Below are 25218 nucleotides of genomic sequence, written 5' to 3' on the forward strand. Positions count from 1 at the left end.
GTTACAAAAGACGGTGACTTCCATCTTGCCAGCAGACCATTTCGTTTGCCTTCTCAGCTTGCAGGCTTTGACGAGGCAAACTTCCATGTAGGAGCTGAGGCCAGCTGTCCAACAACACTCAAGGAATTGAATCCTGATAGGCTTGAATGAACTTGGAAGCAGATAGTCCCCCCGTCAAGCATGGAGATGTCTGAAGCCCTGGTTGATACCTTCATAACTGTCTTGTGGGGTACCTTGAATAAGAGGAGCCAGGCAGGCCAGGCCCCAAACTGTGGGGTCACAAATGAGTGGTGTTTTAAGCCACTAAATTGCAGGGTTGTTACACAGCAATTGATGACTAGTAACAGCCAGGAAGCTTAAGTCACTTGCCCAAGTTCACACGCCTAGTATGTAGAGAATCTGGATTTAAACTCCGGGAATCAGGCTCTGGAATCCATGCTCTTAAGCACCACACTCTACTGCCTTACTGGAATGCAGGGATACTTCTTGTACCTACTTCAAAAATTTTCCTACAGATTAAATGGTACCGTGAATGTAAAATGCTTAGCTGAGCACATGGCACCTAGTAAGTGCTTAATACACTCAGCTATAGTGATTATTACCTTCCTTGTTGTTTGGTGCCTTCAAGACACGAGCAACGAAAAGGGTCAGTCCCGGGCTTCCCTGGTGGCGCAGTGGTTGAGAATCCGCCTGCCGATGCAGGAGACACGGGTTCGTGCCCTGGTCCGGGAAGATCCCACATGCCGCGGAGCAACTAAGCCCTTGAGCCATGGCCGCTAGGCCTGCGCGTCCGGAGCCTGTGCTCCGCAACGGGAGAGGCCACAACAGTGAGAGGCCCGCATACCGCAAAAAAAAAAAAAAAAAAAAGAAAAGGGTCAGTCCCATACACAGAAGAAGGCTGAAAAGATGCTCATAGTTGCCTTCAGGAGAGTAGCTCTTTGCCTTCATCAAGAGCCATCATCCCAAGGAAGGTATTTAAGAAAACATTCCCGAGCCACCGCTACTGGGGAGGCTGAAATGGCAGCCCCCAGGGGACCCCCAAGCACAGGCAGATGCACTTGTCTAGTCTCCCCTCCTCCTCTGCAGTGTCGCCACGGAAACCCCGGAGAGCAAGGAGGGAAGGGTTTGTCTGAAACTAAGCAGACATCGTAGCTGGGCAGGAATATGTTTGAGAATTCTAAACGACACTCCCAGGACCCAGTTTTCCTCAAGTCAGGGTATCATGAATAGACCCGATCGCGGCTTCGTTAGGCTGCTTCCATCCCCATTTTTTTCAGGGAGCCACAGGGCAGAGGATGTTTCTGGAGGCTGTGTCCTGGGCAAACAGCCTCCCTCATTCTGTGCCCTTCAACCTTTCCCAGAGGACAGGATCAGGGAATTGCATGGGCTTACGTAGAGGATGAGGGTACCGTGTGTTGATACCCAGGACCCGGGCACCGTGTTGGGAAAACTCTTTCTCTCCTGTGTGTGTCCTTTACTCCTCGGCCAGAACACCTCACTTCTGACCCCTCCAGTCAGCAAATGTGTGGAGGTTCTCCCCCGTAGCAAGCAATTCTCCATGGCACCAGCTGAGTGTTTTACAAGTTAACTTAATTTTGACACCGTCAGCCTAGAGATAGTGCCAGATCCCACAGGGTAAGGGCTCAGTTCCACAAGACTGTTCCCACCCCACTTTAGGTGTCAGTTGGAAGTAGTAGGTCCCCAGGTTACCCACAGCTTCTGTCCAACTTGGCTGTAAATCAGAGGTTCAGTTAGTCTGCTAGAGCAGCTCACAGAACTCAGGGAAACGCTTACATTTACCAGTTTATTAAGGGATACGATAAAGGATGCAGATGAACAGACAGATGAAGAGATACAGAGGGTGAGGTCTGGGAGCATCCCAAGCACAGCAGCTTCTGTCCCCATGGAGCTGGGGTGCATCACCCTCCTGGTGTGTGGATGCGTTCACCAACCTGGAAGCTCCCTGAACCCTGTAATTTGGGGATTTTTATGGAGGCTTTATCAGTTAGGCGTGACCAGCCATGGACCCCATTTTCAGCCCTTCTCCCTTCTCAAGAGAATGGGGCTGGGGGCTGAAAATTCCAAGCTTCTCATCATGGTTTGGTCTTTCTAGTGAGCAGCGCTCATCCAGGAACCACCCAGAGTCGCCTCGTTGGAGGAAAAGACACTCCTAGCGCCCAGGAAATTACGAGGATTTCAGGAACCCTGTGTCAGGAACTGGAGTTAGAGACCAAATATGAGAACAGGAGATGTTCCTAACGCTCTTATCACTTAGGAAATTCCAAGGGTTTCAGGAACTCTGTGCCAGCAACGGGGCGCAGAGACCAATACATATATTTTCTGTTATCTCACGGGGACCCAGGAGTCTGGGGAGGAAGGACACGGGCCTGACTCGGAGGTCTGCCCTTTCATCCCTCTAATCGCAGTGACCCTGATGGTAGAAAAGTTACAACACTACTCACAGCAAAGCCTAACATTCAAACAGAACCACAATGCCTCCTTCCCAAGGGCAGAAAAATGTGGGATATGTTCTGGCTCCTTCTCTGTCTGCCCCACCAGGCATCTGCATAAAGCTGATTTGTCTGTGTTTACACAATGGTCCTTCTCAGCATTGCTCAGTTAATTACTTTAGTATATCTGTCATCTCTGACTCTTACATTTTTGCCTCTCCTGATAGAGGCTGCGTTTTCTTCTTGGTATGTATACATGCAACTTATATCCAGAAAAGTCAATGCCCGAGTTCTTCCCTTATTTGTTACTGCTTTTACTTTTTCCTTACAGCGTGTGGGCTGTCATGGTGATGGGCAGCTGCGGTATTGAGAGGCTCCTGGAGAAAATATATTATCTGTGTGAAAGGATCCATTTCTAAGTCAGGTTGCAGATGGTGTATAATCTCCTCCTACGGCCCAATCAGTCAGCCACCGTAAGGTCGAGAAAGTGTCTAAACGTCACTTGACTCCTCCCACAGCTTTGCCATCATTAAAGCTCTTGGGACTCCCATGGGTCATGGGAGGAGGAGGCTCCTTCAAGCACACAGGCGTTTAGTAGGGGTTGGCAGACTATGGTCCACAGGCCAAACCCAGCCAGCCACTTGGTTGTAAATAAATCTTTATTGGCACACAGCCATGCCCCTTTGTTTCCATAGTGTCTAAAGTTGCTTTTGTGCTGTAACAGCAGAATGGAGTAGTCATGACAGAGACCAAAAATGGTCTGCACAACCTAAAATATTTACTGTCTGGCTCTTTAAGTAAAAGGTTGCCAGCCCCTGACGGGGTCGTGCCTATGGGAGAAGCAGGGTCCTTTTCTAGTAGCAATCTAGAAAGATGATGAGTTCAGAGACCCGAACTAAATCTTATCCCCTTGACTGGCTAGCTGGGTGAGCTTCAATACACCCATACCCCTGTCCTGGTCTTCCTCCTCATTTGTAAAATGCAGATACCTCTGTCCACAAGCTGGCACCCTCCTCTAGGGCAAGAGCCATGATTCTCTGGCCTTTCTGGGAGCGTGCTGGTGACACACGTTGCAGGAGTTGAACAAATGTTTGTTGAATGAATGTGCGTCGAACATTATTATCTCGCAGAGTTGCCGTAAGGCTCAAGTGGGCTAATGGTGCGCACAGTGAGAAAGAGAATATGCTCCAGGCACCAGAGGCTATTTTAGATGGATCCGGCTCTGGTCTGGAAGCTAGGGCCAGAGAAAACTGTCATTGGTTCACGTGGTCTTCACCTTGGTCTTTGTGTCCTGACTTCCCTTTGTTTCATTCGGGTTCTTTCAGTTGCAAGAAACAGACTCCTTCGAGTTGCCTCCAGAACAGCGGTGTATTGTTAGGACAACTGTGAACTGTAATTAGATCTGGAAAGCTGTCAAGGCCTGCGGCTGCTTTAGGAACTAGTCTCTCTTATTCTCTCTCTCTCTCTCATCCTCTCTCTTGTTCTCTCCAATTATTTGTTCAGTTCTACTTTCTCTCTGTGGGCTGATTTCCTCTCACTCCTTATCTTTTCTGCTCACATAGAATTTTGGTTTATTCCTGGTTTGAAGGTGTCTTTGCATCCTCAGCCCCTGTGCCATCTCACTTCTCAGCTTTACAGTTTTCAGTACCTCAGAGCCATATGGTTGGCCAGATATGTCTTGGCATCCCGGGTCACACGGGTCATAGGTCACCTGCCATCACTGTTTTGGACCCATCATTCTTGGGTCATGTAGTCCACGTGTGACCCCGTAAGCTGGCAGGAGGAGGAGGTTGTTGAAGAAATGGGGGAACATAGGGTAGACCGTTTTCCTGAAATGAGTCTGCAGGGGCAGGCACCGAATGACATCCCTAATAGGACTCTCTCTTTGCGCCTCCATCCTTTTTTTCCTTTTTATTTAAGCTTTTATTTTATTTGATTTTTTTAGCCATGCCACGGGCATGCGGGATCTTAGTTCCCCAACCAGAGATGGAACCTGTACCCTCTGCAGTTGAATCATGGAGTCCTAACCAGTGGACCGCCAGGGAAGTCCCACTCGTCTGTCCTTTTATAGACTCTGCCCAATATTGGATGCAGTAAAATTATTTAATATTACCTTTGTGACAAGGGACTGGTGGCGATTGAAGGTGGAAGACCAACTTCACAAACCTCCAGTTTGCTTCCAGACATAGGGACCATCGGAAAGCCGTGGTCGTTTCTGATGTGCTGTCCCCATGATGTCCTGGAGGTTTTCCCTCCATGCAGCCTGTGAGGTTGGACCACTCCGTAGAGATAAGGTGGGGACCCCATGGCTGGGCACTGGGATCATCTGGGACAGGAGACAGAGAAACGAGGCTCAAGGGGGATGTGTATTAGGAAGGCCTTTCAAGTCCTACTAATCACACAGAATCGCCACCTCCGTACCGGAGGCTATAGACTGACGAGGGTCTTTAAATTTACTTGAGGTTGAAGCTGAGCAAAACAGGCAAAAATGGGTTTCCTTTGGCAGACCCTCTCCTGCTGGCTTCTTACCACTCCTAGGACTTGTCCTCCTCATGATTTTACCTTATTTTTTCTCCCCCTCCTTTCTTTCACTAAGTATTGAATTCATTTGGGTATTTTCTTTGGACGAGGCTAACTAATAAATGTGATGAATTACTGTGTTATTGGGAGAGAGTTTGGAAGCCCAGATGATGGCTTCCTCCTGCCCTCACCTCTTGCTCTCCAACCCCAAGTATCAGAGATCTCGGGTCATAAGATGTCTAAACAGACACAGGCTAATTTGAGCAGAAAATGCATTTATTAGAAGGTACTGGATCATAGAATCAGTGAGGAGGCTGGAGAACCCAGCTCAGAAAAGGAAAGTGGTACTCTGGTATCTGGGTGGCGTGAAGTGGACAGCATTCTTGAAAAGGTGTCCCTCTGGAGGAAGCGACGGCCAACGCTTTTCCTCCCTATGGTCTTCTACTCACGATTCAGAGTCACAGCAGGAAAGGACTGCTCTGCCACGCTTGAATCGTACATCTCTGGGGGGGAGACGACGTGCCTTGACTGTTGGTATCGTTAAGACTGCACACGCTGAGTGAGAGGGAATCTCCCAAAGGAAATTAAGCTATGAGGGAATGGATCCTGGAGTAAAGAACATCTGTCCCCAAAGCCGACACATGTTCTCTACTCCAAAGCAGAGACTATGACAGTAGGACCTCAGAACACGGGGGCGAGGAGGGCTCTGCGGGGTGAGGGCCGCCCCAGCCAGATCACTTCTCGTCAGAATCAGATCGCACTTTGTCAGCCACGTCACGTATCGTGAGAACTGAGCGGTGCTCTTTGCTCCTAAGACGGTTTCTGTTCACTGACGCCAGACCAGCACGTAATCGGAGCAGATAGGCATCTACAAGCTGTGATTTGATGAGTTCTTGGAAGCCTCCCCTCCCAACACTATCCCCTGAGCCTCTGGCCACTTCTCGATGCCTGGAGTCACCCCATGCGTAAGCCACCTCTTTGGGTTCAGCGTCGCTCCTCCAATCCCCCTGCTGAAATGGCAAATGCCCCTCGAAAGGGCAGCATCTTGGGTCTTAATACCTGAGGTTGAACAAGTTTTTCACTCGTTTACATTAAATCAGCTCAAGACGACCAACACTGAGCCAGTCACGCTGCTGTATGCTGGCGTGTAAATGTACCCAAGATAGAAGCAGTGCTTAACGTGGGCCAGCCGGCTCAGCAGGAAGGACGGATACGTTGAGATGCCAGGCTACGAAGGTGATGAGAGCTTTGAGAGCGGTGCGCCCCTGGAGGAAGAATAGGCACCGCGCCGAGGGGGTGAGGGAGGAAGAGGCGCGAGCTCTGGGACTTCTGTAGAGGGTGCTACCGTCCTTCCACCATCTTCTGCTGAGCCCTCGCCAGGTCTCCCGCACTGTTTTTCATCTCCCCCTCCTGTCAGAGCTGAGAGTAAGGATCCCAACCGAGAGCATCATACCTGAGAGTTGCGATTAGCACATCTGACAGATCCATGCATTTGAAGACAAGCAAGAAAACCCGTGGTCTCTCCAGAGGCCGCGAACGAGCACGGGGTGAGATAACCCAGGCTGCTTTACCGAGCTGTTTGCTCTACAGCTTGCAATAAAACGTTCCTCTCGTATTCTTTTTCTTTCTACCAGACCGTTAATTCTCATTACCTTGGCATCTAAACATTTTTGCGTAAATATCAGACAGCTGAGTTTTGGGGGGGAATAGCTTCAGAGAGTGAATCTGCCAAGGCTATAACACATGAACTTAAATCTTTTCTTGCCTGTGTCTATGTATATGTGTGTGTGTGTGTGTGTGTGTATGTATGTATATATATCTTAAGGGGTCCATTTTCCCTTTTATATTTCTCCGAGTATGAGGCTAATATGGTTATAATAACAAAATTAGTTCATCACTTACTAACTGTTAATTTAATTTTAATTGTCCATTAAATCAGGCGCTGGGCTGTTTATATTTTAATTTTAATGTCAGAGAGTTAAATCACTTTCCAGATGCAGGTTAACAAGGGAGGGCTATCCCTGACTCTGCAAACAAGGGAAATCATGTGGAATCACAAACGTGCTGCTGCCGTTTGGGGTGTGGACAGAGCGTGAAGAATGAGGATAAGCATAAGCGTTTATTGAGTGCTCACCACGTGCTGCTCTCTGTGTTAAGTGTTTTAGACGCGTTGTCTCGTTGATTCCTTACAGAAATGCTATGATGTAGCATCTGCTCTTATCCCCGTTTAATATACGGGAGAGCCGAGGCTCAGAGAGGGCAGGACATGAGCTTAAGGCTCACAGCTTGCTCCTGGCTGAGCCAGGAATCGGAACGGTCTCCCTACCTCCAATTCGAGTGTTCTGAACTAAAACGCTACACTGCCTCGTTTGAAGATATCGGTCTGAGGAAATAATGAGAAGAGACATGAGAGTGGGAAGACAGTGTAGTGTAATGAGAAGAGTCAGGCCTTGGAGGGACAATAGTGGATTCCCCCAAAATTAAGATGAAGAATTCCTGAGCAAGGCAATCTAACAGGTTCCTTTGGGCTGCTGCGTCCTCAGATTCCGTGACGTTTCAGCCGCAGCTAAGTGCTGTTAGTAGCTGAGGTTTTCATGGGCAGAGAAGAGGTTGGAGCTGTAGGCATCCCTGCTGCCCAAAACAAAGAGAAGTCAGCTGGACTGATGTCCGCGCTCGGGTCCTTTCTCTGGTTCTGTGCAAAGAAGAAAAGAACAGCAGAGCACGAGGTCTCGTAGCTTAACTGTTGGGCAAACGGTGTCCTGTAGGTGTGTGCGTGTGTGTGTGCGCGGGCGCGCGCGCGTGTGTTGTTGCGCAGCAGCACGTAAGGGACCTGGAACAGTAGGGGGGAAATGTTGCAGAAGGGTGAGTGAGAAGGGACAAAGCCACAGCGGTTTCTGAAGTTGTCTTTTGAGAGCATCTCTGAACGTTCTTAGGAGGAGCAGCACGTTAAGCTCTCATCAGCTCCCCGCTAGCTGGGGATGAGGTGATGGGTAGCTGACACCTAGATCGCTCCTCCCTTCTTCCTCTCTTCCTCGCTCCCTCCCTCCCTCCCCCTCTCCCTCCGTTCCCTCTAACAAGTACTTACTGGGCATTCTCTGATTCAGGCGCTGCATTAGGTGCTATGGAGACAGTGGTACAAAGAGTGGCTCTCTCCCTACCTGTTGTGAGTTCATAGTCTAGAGGTTTCCAGGGACATGAGATACGGGAAAAGTGTCTTGTGTTCAACCTCCACCTCGGGAGGGGGGCGTCTTAGCCCTCTCATCCTGAGTGGAGTCAGACTGAAAGAGAAGCCAGGCCATGGCTGGACACGTTCAATCGGTTTCAGTTTTTGCCGAGGTCGGATTCTTCCGTGACACCTTAGAAGCATCACTGCATAGAGGTAACGAACCCAGGCTCCGGAGGCAGGCTGTGGGGGTCCCAATCCTGCCTTCTCCGTTTCTAGCTCTGAGACCTTGGAAAAGATCCTTATTCTCTCTGTGCCTCAGTTTCTTCATCTGGAAAATAGGGGTAACGCGAGTTCATAGCTCAGAGAATTTCTGCCAGCGTTCAGTAACGATATTGACATAGTGCTTAGAAAAGTGTCTGACACATAGTAGATGCTAGATTGTGCTTGTTAAAGAGATGAAGCTTCTTTTGCATTTCCCCGCATAGCTCCTGAACTAAAAACCATGCCCAGACCTCGCTAATTTCCTCTTGTGCTTTCTTGTACATGGCCTGGGTCTCTGATCGGAAGGTAGTGGACATCCAAGCTGACTTTGGCCTTTCTCTCCTGCCTCCTCATGAGCAGGTTCCAGGCACAGCCAGCCTTCACTCTGTACCCGGGGTGGCCAAGGACATTTGATTTGTAGAATTCTTGGAAACATTGCTGGGCAGTCAGGTTGCCTGGGTGACGTGCACCATTTCATTGTATGCTTAATGCCCACGGCCCAGATTTTAGTTCCTGGGAATTCAGTGTTTGTGCTCCAAACTGGGGCCCGAGGGAACCAATCTTATATGTGTAGACTCTACATGTTGAGGAATATTAGCCTTGTAGCAAGACTGCCTGGGCCCCCAGATGTCCCTCTGAGGACACCAGGGAGGGTCCAAAAGCATGAATCGATTAAATAAAGCTAACATTCTAAACTCATCCTCCCAGAGCTCTTCCAGACCCACCCAAGGGCTTCTGAAAAACAATTGAGTACTAAAAGGAAACAAGAGGAACAGTTGATGGGACTTGGTGGTCTGGCTCAATTCCCCCTGCGGTTAAATTTCATATTTTACCCTGGGCTGGGATGGCTTCCAGAGACCAGTCTATGAAAACAACTGGATTGAGCCAAGTCTGTTTTCCTAAACAACTGTGACATTCAGAGCCCCTTTCTGACTTGGCAGGGGCTCAGAGAGGAAAGGGCTCTTGTGGGTGAAAAAGAAAACTAGCTTGGAGCCTGATACCTCTCAGTTTTCCAGATTACTGCGGGAGATGTGCAGAAGGGGACATTGTCCTTAATTAGAATGACCTGGTAGAATGAACATGGTTTGGGGGGGTGAGACACCCTGAGTTTGAGGCCTGGATCTGCTACACATTAGATGAATGCCTTTGGGAAAATCACTAATCTCTTTAATCCTTAGATTCTTCCTCTGTAAAATGGGTGTGCCAGTCGGCTTAAGTTAGTTATGTTGTGGTAACAAACAAGCCCCCCCAAATCTTGGTGACTTACAGCAACAGAGGGTTATTTATGGCTCATATTATATTTTTGCTGTGGTCAGGTCTCAGCTGTGGTTCTGTGGCTCTTCTCCATGTGTATTCTACATTCTGAGGTCCAAGATGAAGGCACATCCACTGGTTTTGTGCCCAGGGATAAGGAAGGAGGTAGAGTCGTGCAGTGTCTCTAAAGCTTTTACTCAGATGTCCCCGATATTCACTTCTGCTCACGTTCTGTGGGTAAGGATGTTATACTTCTCCCACAGAGCGGCGGTGGAAATCACATGGCAGTAAAGCAGGGTTGTAGAACCCTCTCACAGGCAGGGCAGCAAATAATTTGGAACGGTAATATAACCCACACCAGTGAAATGATAATACTCCTTCCTTCACAGGATAGTCATGAAGCCCAAATGAAACCATACACATGAAAGTTTATTACAAACTATTAAATTCTGTGTCCATGCTAATTCTTACTCCCTAACGCCAAGCTCTCTGTGGGTCTCACAGAGGTTGAATGGCGACAGTTTGTACGTATCTCTATTTGCATGGAAATCTGTTTGTCTTCACATATACTCCCCATGTGCTTTGAGGGCTAGCCTGGTGATTTCAACATCAGTGTCACTATGTCCAGCCCTTTTTATAGAATCCTAGAATCCGAAGAGTTTAGTTTTGCCTGCAGATGAATGCCCAGCCCAGTGTTTTGGGAACTCCCGATGAAGAATTGTGACATTGCCTGGCTTGGGGTCACTAAGGACGACAGACTGTCCTGAATGGAGCTGGGCTTTGCCAGTTGGGATACGGCCCCTCATTGTCAGCTACTCATTGACTGACTTTGTTCTTGCTCCTGGAGAAGACATTTACAGAACCACCTCAGAGAGGGACAAAAAAACTCCACGGACAATTGATTAGGGTGCTGGAGACCCAGAAACTTGAGAAGGGGATTGAGAAAGAACCGTGAAAACACCAGAAAAAAACCTCATTTAGACTTATAGAAGGCTAACTTCATTAGTTAATCAATTTACTCCATCAGTTATATTGATCGCCTACTATATGCCAGGCAGTGTGTGTTCAAATAATTTGCTCACCCGTTTATTCATTTATTCGACAGGTATTTACTGGACGTCTACTATGCGCCACACGCTGTTTTACGCAGTGAAACTATAGCAAAGAGCAGAACGCTCAGAATCCTTTGTCATAGGGGAGTTTATCTTTCGGGGGGCGGGGTGCTACTCAGGAGACACATAATAAATTAAACAAATAAGCGAGTAAAATACACGGCATAATGGTACAACATTAAGAAAATAAGAAAGGAGGATGGGAAGGGTTCAAGAAGAAACTCACTTTTTTTTGGCAAAAAAATTGTTTAGCTGGAGTATAACCAGTTAACAACGTTGTGATAGTGTCAGGTGCACAGCGGAGGGACTCAGCCACACGTGCGCATGTATCCGTTCTCCCCCAGACTCCCCTCCCATCCAGGCTGCCACGTAACACTGAGCAGAGCTCCCTGTGTTCTGCAGTAGGTCCTTGCTGGTTATGCATTTTAAATACAGCACTGTGTACACGTCAGTGCCAAGCTCCTTAACTATCCCTTCCCCCCATCCTTCCCCGCTGGTAACCATAAGTTCATTCTCTAAGTCTGTGAGTCTGTTTCTGTTTTGTAAATAAGTTCATTTGTATCATTTCTTTTTAGATTCCACGTATAAGCCATATCATACAGTATTTCTGTTTCTCTGTCTGACTGACTTCACTCAGTAGGACAATCTCTCAGTCCATCCACATTGCTGCAGATGGCCTTATTTCATTCTTTTTAATGGCTAAGTAATATACCGTTGTATATCTGTACCACATCTTCTTTACCCATTCCTCTGTCAATGGACATTTAGAATGGGGTATCCGGAAAGTTTTGATTGAGAGGCCTGAAGGAAGCGAGGGGGCAAGACTTGTGGGAGAACAGTCCTGCAGAGGGAACAGCACATGTGTCTCTGTGGGGCGGGAGTGTGCCTGGTGGGCGGGAGGGACGGGGGGGGGGGAGGCCACAGGGGCTGCAGTGCATGAGGCGGAAGGAGGGTAGTGGAAGATGGCGTCAGGCAGGGACAGAGGCAGAATCGTGGAGGGCGTGTAGGCCATTGTAGGGACTTCAGGGTTTTCGAAGTGAATGAGAAGCCCAACTTAGAGACGAGGACCAACCAATCCTGAATGTTGGTTTCCTAAGGTACGTTTTGGCTGCTGTCTTGACGATGGCTGCTTTTTTTCGGCTGCTTCCTAACAAGAAGGTGGCTAAGGACAGAATCAAGGGAGGCCTGGGAGGAGGCTAACGCAACAATATGGGTGAGAAGTTAGAAGACTAACTTCATTAGTTGATTAAAGAACTAAGTCTATTAGTTAAAATAGAATTAGTGGGGCTCAGACCAAGATAGTAGTGGTGCCAAGCAGTGGTTGGATTTGGAATATGTACATATATTTCAAAAGTAGAGCTGACAAGATGTGCACATGAACTGGATGTGAGGTGGGAGAGGAAGAAGACTAGAAGGACCCTTTCTCTCCTGGGGTGACAGACACCCGAGCATACGATCATAAAGCAGAATGAAGTGCGGTGACGGGTAGTATGAGACCTTCTGGTGCACCTAGTGTGAAGGAATGAAGATACCTTAGTGGAGTTTTAAAGGATGGGTGGGATTTTCCCAAGAGGAGAAGAGGCTCTAAAAATGGTATGTGCAGAGGAACGGGAGCCATCCAGTGTTGACGGAGGGCAGATTATGAGGCGTGCTGAGAGATGAGCCTGGAACATGACAAAGCCAAACTCTGGAAGGTCTTGTAGGCTAACTTGAGGAACTGAGACCCTCTTTTTTCTTCAGGTGATACACCTTGGTTTTAACAACAAGTAACATGGTGAGGTTGGGGCGCCCAGAGGGTCCTCCATGCAGGGTCTATAGTGGATTGGGCGTGGAGGCAAACATGGAGGCAGGTGTGGGCCTCATGAGGAGGAGGGGTGAGGCCTGACTCAGGAAGGGATTGGGTCAACAGACTTTGACAGCCAGTCCTCTAAGGGGAGCAGGACAGCGTCGTGGAGCAGTGCTCCAAAGACTACTTCCTGTCGGTGCCACTTCCATCTAATATAGGCTTCCCCTTTCCAGAAACTGCAGGGAGGTTTTGCAGCATTCGGGTGAAATGTTGGCGAAAGTGACCATTTTGAAGGACAAAGCCCAATTTAAGCTGCCAAACGTGTAGCGTGGAAGGATACTAGAGAGTCACAGATTCACATTTTCAGCTGCTTACCCACAATGGGAATAAAAAAACCAACTTTCTTCAAATATGTCTCTTTAAAGAGCAAGGCAAGGCACTGATTGGCTGCATCTGGATCACATGGCCACCCCTAGGCCAATCCTGGTGATCAGGAAAATATAAAAGATGATTGGCTCTGCCTGGGTCATATGCTATAACCTCTGTGGACCTGCAGAAAGTAGAGAAATGGGGGTGAGGAAGCTTTCTAGGTAGACACAAAACAACAGTGTCCATAGGCCATTATTTTATGAAGAAAGCTCTCAGGAGGGACGATGGGGAAGGAGTGGTGAGCTGAGAGTCAGGAGTTCAACCTGGCTCCAGCGCTCTCACTTCTGTCTCTTGCCTGACCTTATAGGCTGCATTAGAATGACACACAGCTATCATCACTTCCAGATTAAGCTATGAGCTCTCAAACAGCAGAAGCTTTCTTAGGTAGTTCTCTCTGCCAAGATAACCTGCCCTTCTCAAACTTGGCCTCTTTCCAAACTTAACACGAATGTCTCCTCCTCTACGAAGTGCTTCTGTCATCACTAAGGCAGATTAACCCTGTCTCTCCTGTGTTCCAGTGGCGATTTATTTATACCACTGTTATCATACCTAGAATGTTGCCTTGTACTTGGCCGCCTACGGTCTGCCTCAGATCTTTACTCCTCAGACTGTGAACTTCTGGAAGATGTTGATGTATCTCCTTTACCTTTGTATCCAAGTTCCATGAACAGTAACAGGCACGTAATAGATACTCAAAAAATGGTCACTCAAATGGTGATTTCTTTTTCCTCTGTTGAGACCAAGTTTGTACAAAATCAGCATTTCTTAAAGAACACTAGCCCAGTAAGCTGAGATGCTAAAGATTCAGAGTGGATGCATGTTTTTTGGGTCACCATTGCAACTCTTCTTTTGGGGAAACACCTTTCCCCCTCTTCCACGCTTAGTTTATGTCCACCTGTCCAATCAGGCTACTTCATACCCCTGGCCACAGAGAGTGAATCAGACATGGGTCCATGACCCAAGATAGGTAAATTGGGGGAAAATATTTTCTTTCTCTGTATCCTAGACTGTAATCTTGAGACTTGCATGAAACAATATTGCCGTCCAACACAAAAGCCTAATAACAAAGCCAAACGGAAGAGATGTTCAAATAGGTGAGGAGAGAATAGGCAGGAAGAAGAAGGGAGAGGAGGGAGGGAGGAGAGACAGATTAGATGGCATAATTTGAACCCCTGGACCCTTTTAACCTACAGTGTATACAGTCCTAGGCGACAGAGTTACGTGACCAATAAAGTGTCTTTTTTGCATAACCTAAATTCAGCTGGGCTTCTGCCATTTGCAGCTGAAAATGTCAAGATTAATACAATATTATATCTGCTTGTTAGAGAGGCACAAATTCTATTGGGATATAAAAGTTTCTGACAAGTCCTGCAGGAAATAAATCTGTTTCACTTTGTTTAACCGAGTGTCTCTAACCAAGCGTTTCACTTAATTTAACCAAGTTGAACCGAGTATATCCCAAACTTGTTTGATCACCAATTCCTTTTTTCCAGTAATTAATATCGGTAGGTCTGTTCTTTCTACTCTTTGTGAAGTATGGGCCTGAAACACATGTTGTCTTAGGCTAAGAGAGCATACGTTTGATAGTGCAAAGTGAAGTTAACTTGTGTGCTCAGGGATTGGGTCCATGGCTTAGGTCAGCTTAGTGGGGAGAGATCTAATAAACTGAGTTAGGGGGAACCTCTAGCCCGAGAAGCCTTTATAGCACTTGAGTTTATAATACTAGTGATGGGGTAATAGCAGTATTAGCATTATTACTCGTTAACAGCTACTGTGTTTGTCAAGTGCTTACTCTGTGCCAGGCACAGTGAAGAAGCTCAGAGAAGCTGAGTGACTTGCCCAAGATCATAAAGCCAGGAGGTGGAGGGACCAAAATACTTGAACCCAGGTCTGGCTGACATTGAGACCCATGCTCTTTGCCACTAAATGTTCATCCTTGAAAGCTTGGAAATTAATCCCCTAACTAAATGCCTTGATTATTGGTTGCTTACTTGGCACATCTGTGTCTGCATCAAGGAAACCAGTCAGAGCACCTCCTCACATTTTAACAAGCACATTTTCCACCCTGGCCAGAGCAGCCCATGTGGATTTTAAAAATGGGCTATTACTATTATATTGTCATTCGTCTCTTTTAATGGGCCAGTGTTTGCATTTCTGTAGAGGTGCAGAGCACAGTAGAAATTTGGAGGGGAAAAACCCTAAATCCCGCTATCATATGAACACTGCTAGTTGGAGGGTGAGACGGCGATGTAAACACAGGAACAGCCAGAGCTGATTTCTTGTCTGCCAATAGATGCTGACTCAATAACGGTACTGCACTTCCTTCTATGGCGTTGCAGCAGGACCTTCTTGCAGCATAAGAATCTGCTTAACTGCGACTCTGTGACTCTGATGAATGGCCATCAGAACTTAGCTTGATTATTTCCTGGGATGGAGAGTTCACTACCGGATATGTTACCAGTCACAGAGAGGAGTCCGGTGCATGTAGTCAAGCAGCAGGAAGACCCGGTCAATATTCGGCCAGGGCATTTACAGGGAAGGGCACTGGATGGGAACTCTGGACTTCGAGCCTGGGCTCTGTCACCTACAAGTTCAGTGACTTTCTTAGATAACCACCTAATCTTTCTAGGCTTCAGTCTTCTCCTCTGGAAATGGGGGAGCAGAGCTTACATTTGCCAGCTGACAAGGTACTTGTTGTGAGGGTGTGAAAAATTCTGTTGTGTAAAAACACTTTTAAAATTCCTACATGCCCATAAAACATAAGGTGGTCACGCACTGTGTTGTTATTGTTTATTTGGGGACGGGCAGGGAGGAGTGGAGTGGAGTTACTATATATATATATATGTATATATTTTAAAGTCAACAATAAAAACTTACTGTATTATATGATGCCATTTACCTAAAATATACATGTATATGCATAAAAATATATGAGGGTGTTTTCAAAATACTAGCAGTTTTAGGTGACTTTTACCTTTTGCCATTTACTTTTCTGTGTTATTCACATATCTACAGTGGACATGGATTATTTATCTAGTCAGGAAAAAGAAGATAGAAGAATAGCTCTTTCCGTTGAGAGCCGTGGCAGACACAGAAATACATCGCTCAGACCCCCCGTCGGGGAGGGACTCATGTCCAGCTATAAGGAGTGTGGCCAGCCTCGCAAGGTCACACCCTTTGAGGGGGGCCCCGGCCGATGGCTAAACATGAGAGGGATAAGAGGGCCCAGCCATTCCCACCCAGAATAGATGCTTTTAAAAAGTTTTACTGAGGTATAATTGATATACAAAAAACTGCATTTATTTAATGTATACAATTTGACGAGTTTGGACATATGCATACACCCTTAAGACCATCATCACAGCCGAGGTGATAGACATATCCATCACCTGCAAAAGTTTCCTTTTTCTCTACAATGAAGTGTAAATGACATATAACACTATATCAGTTTAGGTGTACATAAAATCACCACGATAGGTCTATCAACAAAATTTTACGCTCACAGTGCAGCATCGTTGACTCTAGGTGCTCTGCTCTACAGCAGATGTCTAGAATGTATTCACCTAGCATAACAAACTTTATACCCGTGGAGCAACAACCCCCCAGTTACCCCTCCCCAACGGGCCCTGGTCCATTATGCTAAGTGAAATAAACCAGGCACAGAAGGACTAATTCCACGTGGGTGAGAAACCGAAAATAATCAAACTCATAGAAGCAGAGGATAGAGCAGTGTAGATGCTTCTAATGGGCACTCTTTGCTCCGGGGCTCCCCGTTGGGCTGGTAGAGACTGTCCCGGGCTCTCCTGCACTCTGACAGCTGCCTCTGTCCGATCCCGCTCCCTTCCCTTTTCCTTCAGGGGTTGTTACTCTCCAGTAAACCTTTCGCACTCTTCGTTTTATCTCAGCATCTGCTGCTTGGAGAACTTAACCAACACCGAGGTAATAAAGGGAGGCGTGTTCACAAACAGTGCCAGCTGTCGTCCGGAGACCTGTGCTTTTCTTTATTCTTTCTCTGCAGTCTTTGTCAAGCCATAGCCAGGCCACATCTAGGTCTCCATCGCCCTCGCTAAAATTTGAGAAGGTTGGATTGTATGATCTCCAAGAGCCTTTCTAATTTTAGAGGTTTTGTGGGATATAATCCCAAGACAGGGCTGACCTTTGGTTAATTTGTGAAATTTTCCCTTGAGTCACTGTCCTAACTACCTACTTAGCCCAAAGCTGACTTTTCAGACTCTGGACACCCTGTGGGATCTCCCCAAGCTCCTGATCTTGAACTCCCTCCCCAGTACTTCGAGACCATCATATGGGCAGGAATTTTCTTTCCTTTGTCTGTCTTCTCTTTCTAGTCAAAGCATACGGCCCCCACATCCCATGCGCTCACGTTCTACAAGGTAACTGAAAACGCTGGTAAGCTAAATGATGCCGAGTTGCTCGTGAATCTTAGTGGGGAACCGCAGGAATCTCTCCGAGGTTGTCGGGTGGGTTCCTCTGTGCCGAGACTCCCCCAGATGCAGTGGCCTCCTCCTCGCTGATTCTTGGCAACCACTTCTTCCCCCACTTTAGCTGAATAACTCCTGCTGCAGTTTGGTTATAGTGGTTGTACTATAGCACCCTGACATCAGACGGAATTGGGTTGGAATCTTAGATCCACTGCATATGCTAGTTGTGTAACCTTACTGAAACCCTCGAAGCCTCATCTTCTTCATCTGTTGGATAAAGGCTAACAATATCTGCCTCATAGTGTTATTGTAATGATTAAATGCAGTAACACGGCAGTGTGCTTAGCTTAGTGTCTAATACATGTTGAGCATTTTTGGAAAAGTGTGCTGTTGTCATTATGGATAAGATTACCTAGGAAACTATATTTATAATAAATGAATTACAAGTAGTACATACAGTGAATTATAAACATTTATGTACGGTGGACATGCTAACGCACTGCCCGGATCCTCCTTCAAGGAGAAGGACGTGTGATCCAGCCGTGCGGGTGTTGCCAGTAGCTGGTCCTCCCCCGCCGGCCCTTCGGGGATTGCCTCAGCTGCAGAGAACCGCCTCATCCAAAGACATAACCCTTCTCAGGGCAGCCCCCAGCGAATCCGTAATCCATGTGGGAGTACAAAGATCTGACCGTTTAGACCCAACTTGAGACGCCTCTGAAGAAGGACCATTCTTGCTTCAGAGCGCCCTGTGGGCTCAGCCGTGGTTATCTTTGGGGGATGCTTCACCCGGTCCTTGTGCGGTTCCCTCCCTTCCCCACTCCCCCCTTCCTGAAGTGGCATCTCTGCAGCTCATCATATCACATCAAGTTTTCTCCAGACACAGCTGTTGGAGAAGGAGGAAGAGTGTCTAGCTGTGTGTGTGTGTGTGTGTGTGTGTGCGTGTGTGTGTGTGTGTGTGTGTGTTGGGAGGGTCAGTGTTAGGGACTCAGTAGTAGAGACATCTAGTTGTAGAAAGGTGACTCATGGGGCCCCCTCCCTGTGTGGTCTGGGGAGACAGTGAAAGAGCCAGGGAAAACAAGGAGCTACAAGGAGAATGAGGGGGGCACTGCAGGGCAGGTGAACTCAAGTCTTATTTCTCTTCTGCCATTTCCTGGATCTGTGATTTTGGGTGAATCACTTTCATCTCTGTGCCTACTTGTCTTCCCCAATAAAATTATAAGATTGGGACAGACTGACCAGTGGTCTCCCTACTTAGCTGATGGCTGGGGTCACGTGGAAAGCTGGCTGAAAACAGCTTCCTGGGCTCTAACCCCTAGAAACAGGTTTAGGGTGTTGAGTGATGCCTGGGAATCTGAATTTTAACAGGTTCATCTAGGAGTGGGAAACACTGGGCTGGATTGTTTCTAAGACCTTCTACCAAAACAAGGCATTGATAAATATCCTATCCTTCTTGGAATAGAGGAAGCCTCTCTCCATACCCTCCCTACTACTGTGGTTCTGGTGGAGCTGCCATCCACAAGACTCCATCCAAGACCCAAGCCTATCCAGTCACAGGACCACACTCCTCTGTGATCACTGAGAAGGGCCTTTGAAAGTCATGTGACCAAGCCAAGCCAATCAGAGCTCTTCCCTGGGACTTTTTACTTGGAGCTGGAGGAGAAATAGCCTATTCTCTGTGGTCACAGAACTCAAAGGCCCTTATCCAGAGCTTCTAGTTGTCGTATGTGCTACCAGATGGAGAAGGCCCATCTGCTGCAGAAGAGTGTGACATGGGGCAGAAAAAAAAAGCTGAAATGAGATGGGCAGAGTCAGACAATCCCAGTGGCCTCCAGTTTCTCAGGCCTCAGAACTGCCCCAATTACCTCAATTTATTCTGCAAGCTACCCCCTCTTCTGTGGATCAGTAAAGGCCCATTTTGCTTAAGTTGAAGCTGGGTCTCTGTCACCTTCAACTAAACGAATCCTTTGGTAAATTCAGGATTCAAACCTAGGTCTGTTTCCAAAGTCCATACTTCTAACCACTATTCAACTTTATCTTCTTCAGTGGGGGCCAGCAGAGCAGTTTTCATCAATGCCACCTGCTCCCCCACCAGCTCCAACAGTTTGTAAAGCCTTAACGCTCCTGCATGGATCTCACTGTGTTCTTCTCCTCCTCTTTTCTGTTTTTTTTTAACATCTTTATTAGAGTATAATTGCTTTACAATGGTGTGTTAGTTTCTGCTGTATAACAAAGTGAATCAGCTACATATGTACATGTATCCCCATATCTCCTCCCTCTTGCGTCTCCCTCCCACCCTCCCTATCCCCCGCCTCTAGGTGGACACAGAGCACCGAGCTGATCTCCCTGTGCTATGCGGCTGCTTCCCGCTAGCTCTCTGTTTTACGTTTGGTAGTGTATATATGTCCATGCCGCTCTCTCACTTCGTCACAGCTTACCCTTCCCCTCTTTTCTGTTCTTATGGTACTTTCTGCACAACTCAATTGCTAATGATCGTTTACTGCCATGGACCATAACTTCTCATATCTATATTAAACCTTTGTAACCTTTTTGGTTCTATCACCTCAATTAAATTATAAGACCCTGGGAGCAGAGGACATAAGTTATATTTTAAAACACAGATTCTTCACCATTGTGGGCAGGGAATGATCCAGAAGCAATTTCAGTTCTGTTTAATTTGTAAGTGAAGGAGCTGGGGCTCAAACCCAAGCAGGGCAGCTCCAGAACCCACATTATGAGACACTATGAGATGGTTCGGGGACTCCAGGGAGAGAACACCCAGAGGAACCTGCCTCTTCATTTGGGATGATTTGAAGGCAGTCGGTTCCCTCTGCGAGAGCAGCCACATCTGCCCAGCAGCAGGCACGATTCCCAAAGGAAACAGACGCCTTGTTTATCCATCTGGCAGACATGATGTAGATGGAAGTCATTAACCTTGATTCCCTGGCCTCACTTCCTTAGAACACCAGCAGTGATGGAAGCGGCCCTCCCAAGATCCAGAGCTCCCGCGCGCACCTCAGTGATGTGAGACTCGCAGCTCTCCAGAGCCACTGCCTGGGGAAAATCACTCAGCCAGACCCTCTGCCCCAGCTGAATGAGCCCTCACCCTGAGGGGCTGCACCTTCTACTGAAAGAGTCAGAAACAAAGACCCACAGGAAACCAGGGGCCTGGTCCCCGCCCTCAAGGGAGTCTGGAATTTATTTGAGGACACGGCTCACATCTGCACGTGAAAACCAGTTTGGAATATTTATGAGGCTGCCCAGTATCCCGTGTAAACAAACAGTCGTGCTGAGTACTGATGGAGACAGCATGCCCTGGAGCAGGAGGGGACCTTGCAAAGTATCTAGCCCAGGAGTCACTGAATGGGGGCTCATGAGCTGAATTAGCTTGTGGATGTGTGTGTTTGACTCATACAGTGTTTTGTTTTATTTTTATTTTCTTTGACCCAACTTTTAAACTTGGTGAGAATTCATAGAAAATACAGGTTCAGGCTTCTCTTGAAGGAGCAGGTGATCTGGCAGCCCTAGGCTTCTATTCCTGCATGGCAGCACCTGGATAGAGCAAGGAGAACACCCTCTCAAGAAAAGACACGTGCGGACCTTCCCTGGTGGCGCAGTGGTTGAGAGCCCGCCTGCCGATGCAGGGGACGCGGGTTCGTGCCCCGGTCCGGGAGGATCCCACGTGCCGCGGAGCGGCTGGGCCCGTGAGCTGTGGCCGCTGAGCCTGCGCGTCCGGAGCCTGTGCTCCGCATTGGGAGAGGCCACAGCAGTGAGAGGCCCGTGTACCGCAAAAAAAAAAAAAAAAAAAAAAAAAAGAAAGAAAAGACGTGTGCTCTTCAGTTGGCCGGTGTCTTCGCCAGCCCCTGTTGCCTCCCCAACTCTGAGGCCCAGTGTCATTTGCTATGTATGTTGAATGTGTGCTCTTGCTTTTCTTATAGTAGAGAAAGCAATCGCTGTCGACCTGCTTTTTGCACTTAAATAAACTGCTCTGTGCATTAAGCTTCTGAACATGTGGTCTCTGGTTTCTTCCAAACCCTACTTCTCATGAAATTGAAGCTCAGAGAGAGGAAGAGACTGAAGCCTGGCATCACAGAACAGCCTCAGGGCTTGGTCTGGGTCAGGAGGACTGGAAGCCTCGCTCTGAAACCCGTCACTAGCACCTGATGACTATATGTTCCTGAGAAGCTTGCCTGAGGCCTCCGAGCCTCAGTTGACCCTTCCATAAAATGGACACAAGCGTAAGCAGCCTACAGGACTTATTGGGAGGATTAAAAGAGATAATTTCATGAGCACTTCATAGACTTCATAAAGTACAGGAAGCCATAATACCGTGGCTGTTTATACAGCCCTCCGAGTGTTCCAGTCTTCGTAATTTGTACTTAATTTGGGTCTCTGCCACTGACTTACTTCCCTCTTTGCAATGCTGGAAAGAACCTTCAGCCTTTTAGGTTTTTTATGTGCCCCGTCTCCCCTCGCTTTAGCTTAGCTAACAGAAAGGTTATATTCTTGGCTGCACAGCATCTGTGCTCTAATTAATTTATTGATGCCTCTCAAGTGCATGTTTTTACAGACACGCCCCTCCTAAGTTCTTGAACCAGAGCAAAGAGCAAATACTTTACTTTTATGGCCAAAAATAACAATAATGAGGGATATTTTCTGAGCTGTTATTGTGGGTCGGGCACTGTGCAGGAAAAAAGATCCTTTACATGCATTTAAAATTCACAGTGGCCCTATGAGGTGAGTGCACTAGGTATCTATCCCTTTATAACAAATTGCCTAGAAACTTAGCATCTTAAAACATCAGTAGGGCGAGCCCCGGCGGGAGGGGGCCGCCCAGGCGGCCCAGGCGCTGTCGCTCCCGAGGGAGGTGTCTCGGCTGGAAGCGCCGCTGGAGGAGGCGCTGCGCGCTCTGCAGCCGATGCTGCAGTCGGTGCCTCCCGGCGAGCTCCGCGAGCAAGCGGCGGAAAGCGGGACTGCGCCTTGGCCCGCTCGTCTCCCTGCTCAGTGAGAACCATGGGGAACAGACGACTTTGTGTGTGTCCATCCTGGAGAGATGGCTGCAAGCTTCGGAGCCAGTTCACGTGGCCCGGGACCTCAGCGTTGACCTGCAGAGGGGACTGACTCACCCCAATGATTCCGTAAAAATCCTCGCTGTCCCCGGTTGGAAGAATTGTTGAAAATTCTGATGCTGTTACCGAGATTCTAAATAATGCTGAACTATTCAAACAAATCGCTTATTGTGTTGGGGAGAGAATCTATCTGTAGCCAAAGCAGCCATTAAATCCCCGTCAAGAATATCACTGACCCAGGCTGGACTGGAGGCTTTATTTGAAAGTAACCTGCTGGATGATTTGAAAAGTGTAATGGAAACAAGTGACATTGTTCGATACAGGGTGTATGAGCTAACTGTGGAGATACCTTCTGCGTCACCAGGATCTTTAAACTACTGTACCGCCCATGGATTGGTAACGCAGCTCCTCCGAGAACGTGACCGGTGAGGATGTGCTCGTCAGAGCCACCTGTATAGAAATGGTGACGTCACTGGCATATACTCCTCGTGGACGACAGTACCTCAAGGAGGAGGAACTGACCAGATTTCTCATATAATTGTTGGGGCAGATTCAGACCTTTCTCTAGCTTCTATTTGCCAAGGTTTGTGAAGTTTTTTGGAAACCTGGCTATCATGGATAGTCCTCAGCAGATCTGTGAGCATTATCCTGTCTTTGTGGGAAAAGTCTTTGAAATGACAGAAAGGCAAGACCCCACCGTGACTGGTGTAGCCGTGGACACAATTGGAATTCTAGGATCCAGTGTTGAGGGAAAACAAGTTTTACAGAAAACAGGAACTCGCTTTGAACGCTTGCTGATGAGAATAGGATATCAAGCAAAGAATGCCTCCGCGGAGCTCAAAATTAGGTGTTTGGATGCAGTTTCATCTCTTTTTTTCTTTACCACCTGAGCCGCAGACTGATGGCCTCCTGAGGATGACAGAATCCTGGTTTTCTTCTTTATCTCGGGACCCGCTGGGGCTCTTCCGTGGCATCCGTAATCAACCCTTCCTTGAACTGCACCGTGCTGCCTTAAAAGTGTTCATGGCAATTGCAAACCAACCCTGGGCTCAGAAGCTTATGTTTAACAGTCCAGGTTTTGTAGAACATGTGATGGACCGGTCCGTAGAGCATGACAGAGCTTCAAAGGAGGCCAGATATGAACTGGTGAAAGCACTTGCCAATTCTAAGACAATTGCAGAAATCTTTGGGAACCCGAATTATTTGAGGCTCAGAACTAACCTGAGCGAAGGTCCGTACTATGTGAAACCTGTTTCCACAACAGCAGTGGAAGGAGCAGAGTGATTTCTTCTAGAGTCCAGACCATTTATTGACCAACATTTCTCCTGAGGCATTTGACTCCGTCTGTATTTTACAAAACAGGGACTTCCCTCCCACCAGAATTATTATGGAGTGTCTAATGTAATTTTATCACCAACATTTGTTGTGCTTCTACATTGAAATTCAGCGTAAAGCCAGGAAAGCAGGCCAACTTGATCGTAATTGAACCAGATGTTTCTCAGATTCCTTTGACTGCCTTAATCTTTGCAAGAAGTTGGAAGTTTTGTTCTTCTCCCAGAAAATTTTCATGGACATACTCACCATCTTATTTTAAAATCCACTTTAACTAAAATGGAACCAAATTGTTTCTGAATTCTTTCTATCCCCCCACTCCCTTATTTTTTTGGTCTTTTTTTTCCCTTCTGGTTCCACTTTCAAAGTCTTGGATGTAAATACTCTTTGAAAAACAAGTAATATGCAATCTTAAAATTATGTTCCCTATACTAAGAATAAATACTTTTTTTTTTTTTTTGCGGTATGCGGGCCTCTCACTGCTGTGGCCTCTCCCGTTGCGGAGCACAGGCTCTGGATGCGCAGGCCTAGCGGCCATGGCTCACGGGCTTAGTTGCTCCGCAGCATGTGGGATCTTCCCGGACCAGGGCACGAACCCGTGACCCCTGCATCGGCAGGCGGATTCTCAACCACTGCGCCACCAGGGAAACCCAGAATAAATACTTTTAATAAGGTCTCTTTTGCTTTTTTGTTACTATTATTCCTTTGAAAAATAGATAATAAATCTTTTAAAATTGAAACAAAACAAAACAAATCAGTAAACATTTACTACCTGACGCATAGTTTGTTTGTTTTTTAAATTATTTTTGAATCCTCCCACATTCCTGATGGTCAGGAATTTGAGAGCGGTTTAGCCAAGTGGTTCTGGTTCAGGGTGTCTCTTTAGGTTGCAGCCTCATCTGAAGGTTTGACTGGTGCTGGAGGATAATTTTCCAAGGTGTTTCACGCGTAAGGTAGCAGATGGGTGCTGGCTGCTGGCAGGAAGCTGCAGTTCCTTGCCTCCTGCTTGAGCATCCTCGTGACATGACGGCTGGCTTCCTTCAGACTGACTGATCCCAGAGAGAGCAGGCCTCCACGGCAGAGTCTGCAGTGTCCTTTATGGCGTGCTCAAGAATCACGCTCCATCATTTTAGCAGTGTCTTATTGGTTGTGTAGATCAGTCCTATTCATTTTCAGTAGGGGCTACGTAAGAACTTGAACATCAGGAACAAGGATCATTGGCTGACTAGTACAGTGAGAATTCCTATCATTCTCATATTAAAAACAGAGGAACTAAGGCTTGGAAGGATTATATAACTTGTCTAAGTTCACATGGATAGTATTGGCAGAGCTGGGATTCAAACTGAGATTCGTCTGTTTGTAAATATGCCAATACATACTCTGAACCACTCAGCCGTACCACA

General features: G+C 47.3%; 1 pseudogene; it reads left to right on the forward strand.

Moving 5' to 3' along the window:
- Positions 1 to 23819, forward strand: part of LOC131742188 (26S proteasome non-ATPase regulatory subunit 5 pseudogene) — a 112951-nt pseudogene extending 89132 nt beyond the window's left edge.
- The last annotated feature ends 1399 nt before the right edge of the window (positions 23820 to 25218 follow it).

The sequence above is a fragment of the Kogia breviceps genome, chromosome 15, assembly GCF_026419965.1.
Source record: "Kogia breviceps isolate mKogBre1 chromosome 15, mKogBre1 haplotype 1, whole genome shotgun sequence".
Lineage (NCBI taxonomy): Eukaryota > Metazoa > Chordata > Mammalia > Artiodactyla > Physeteridae > Kogia > Kogia breviceps.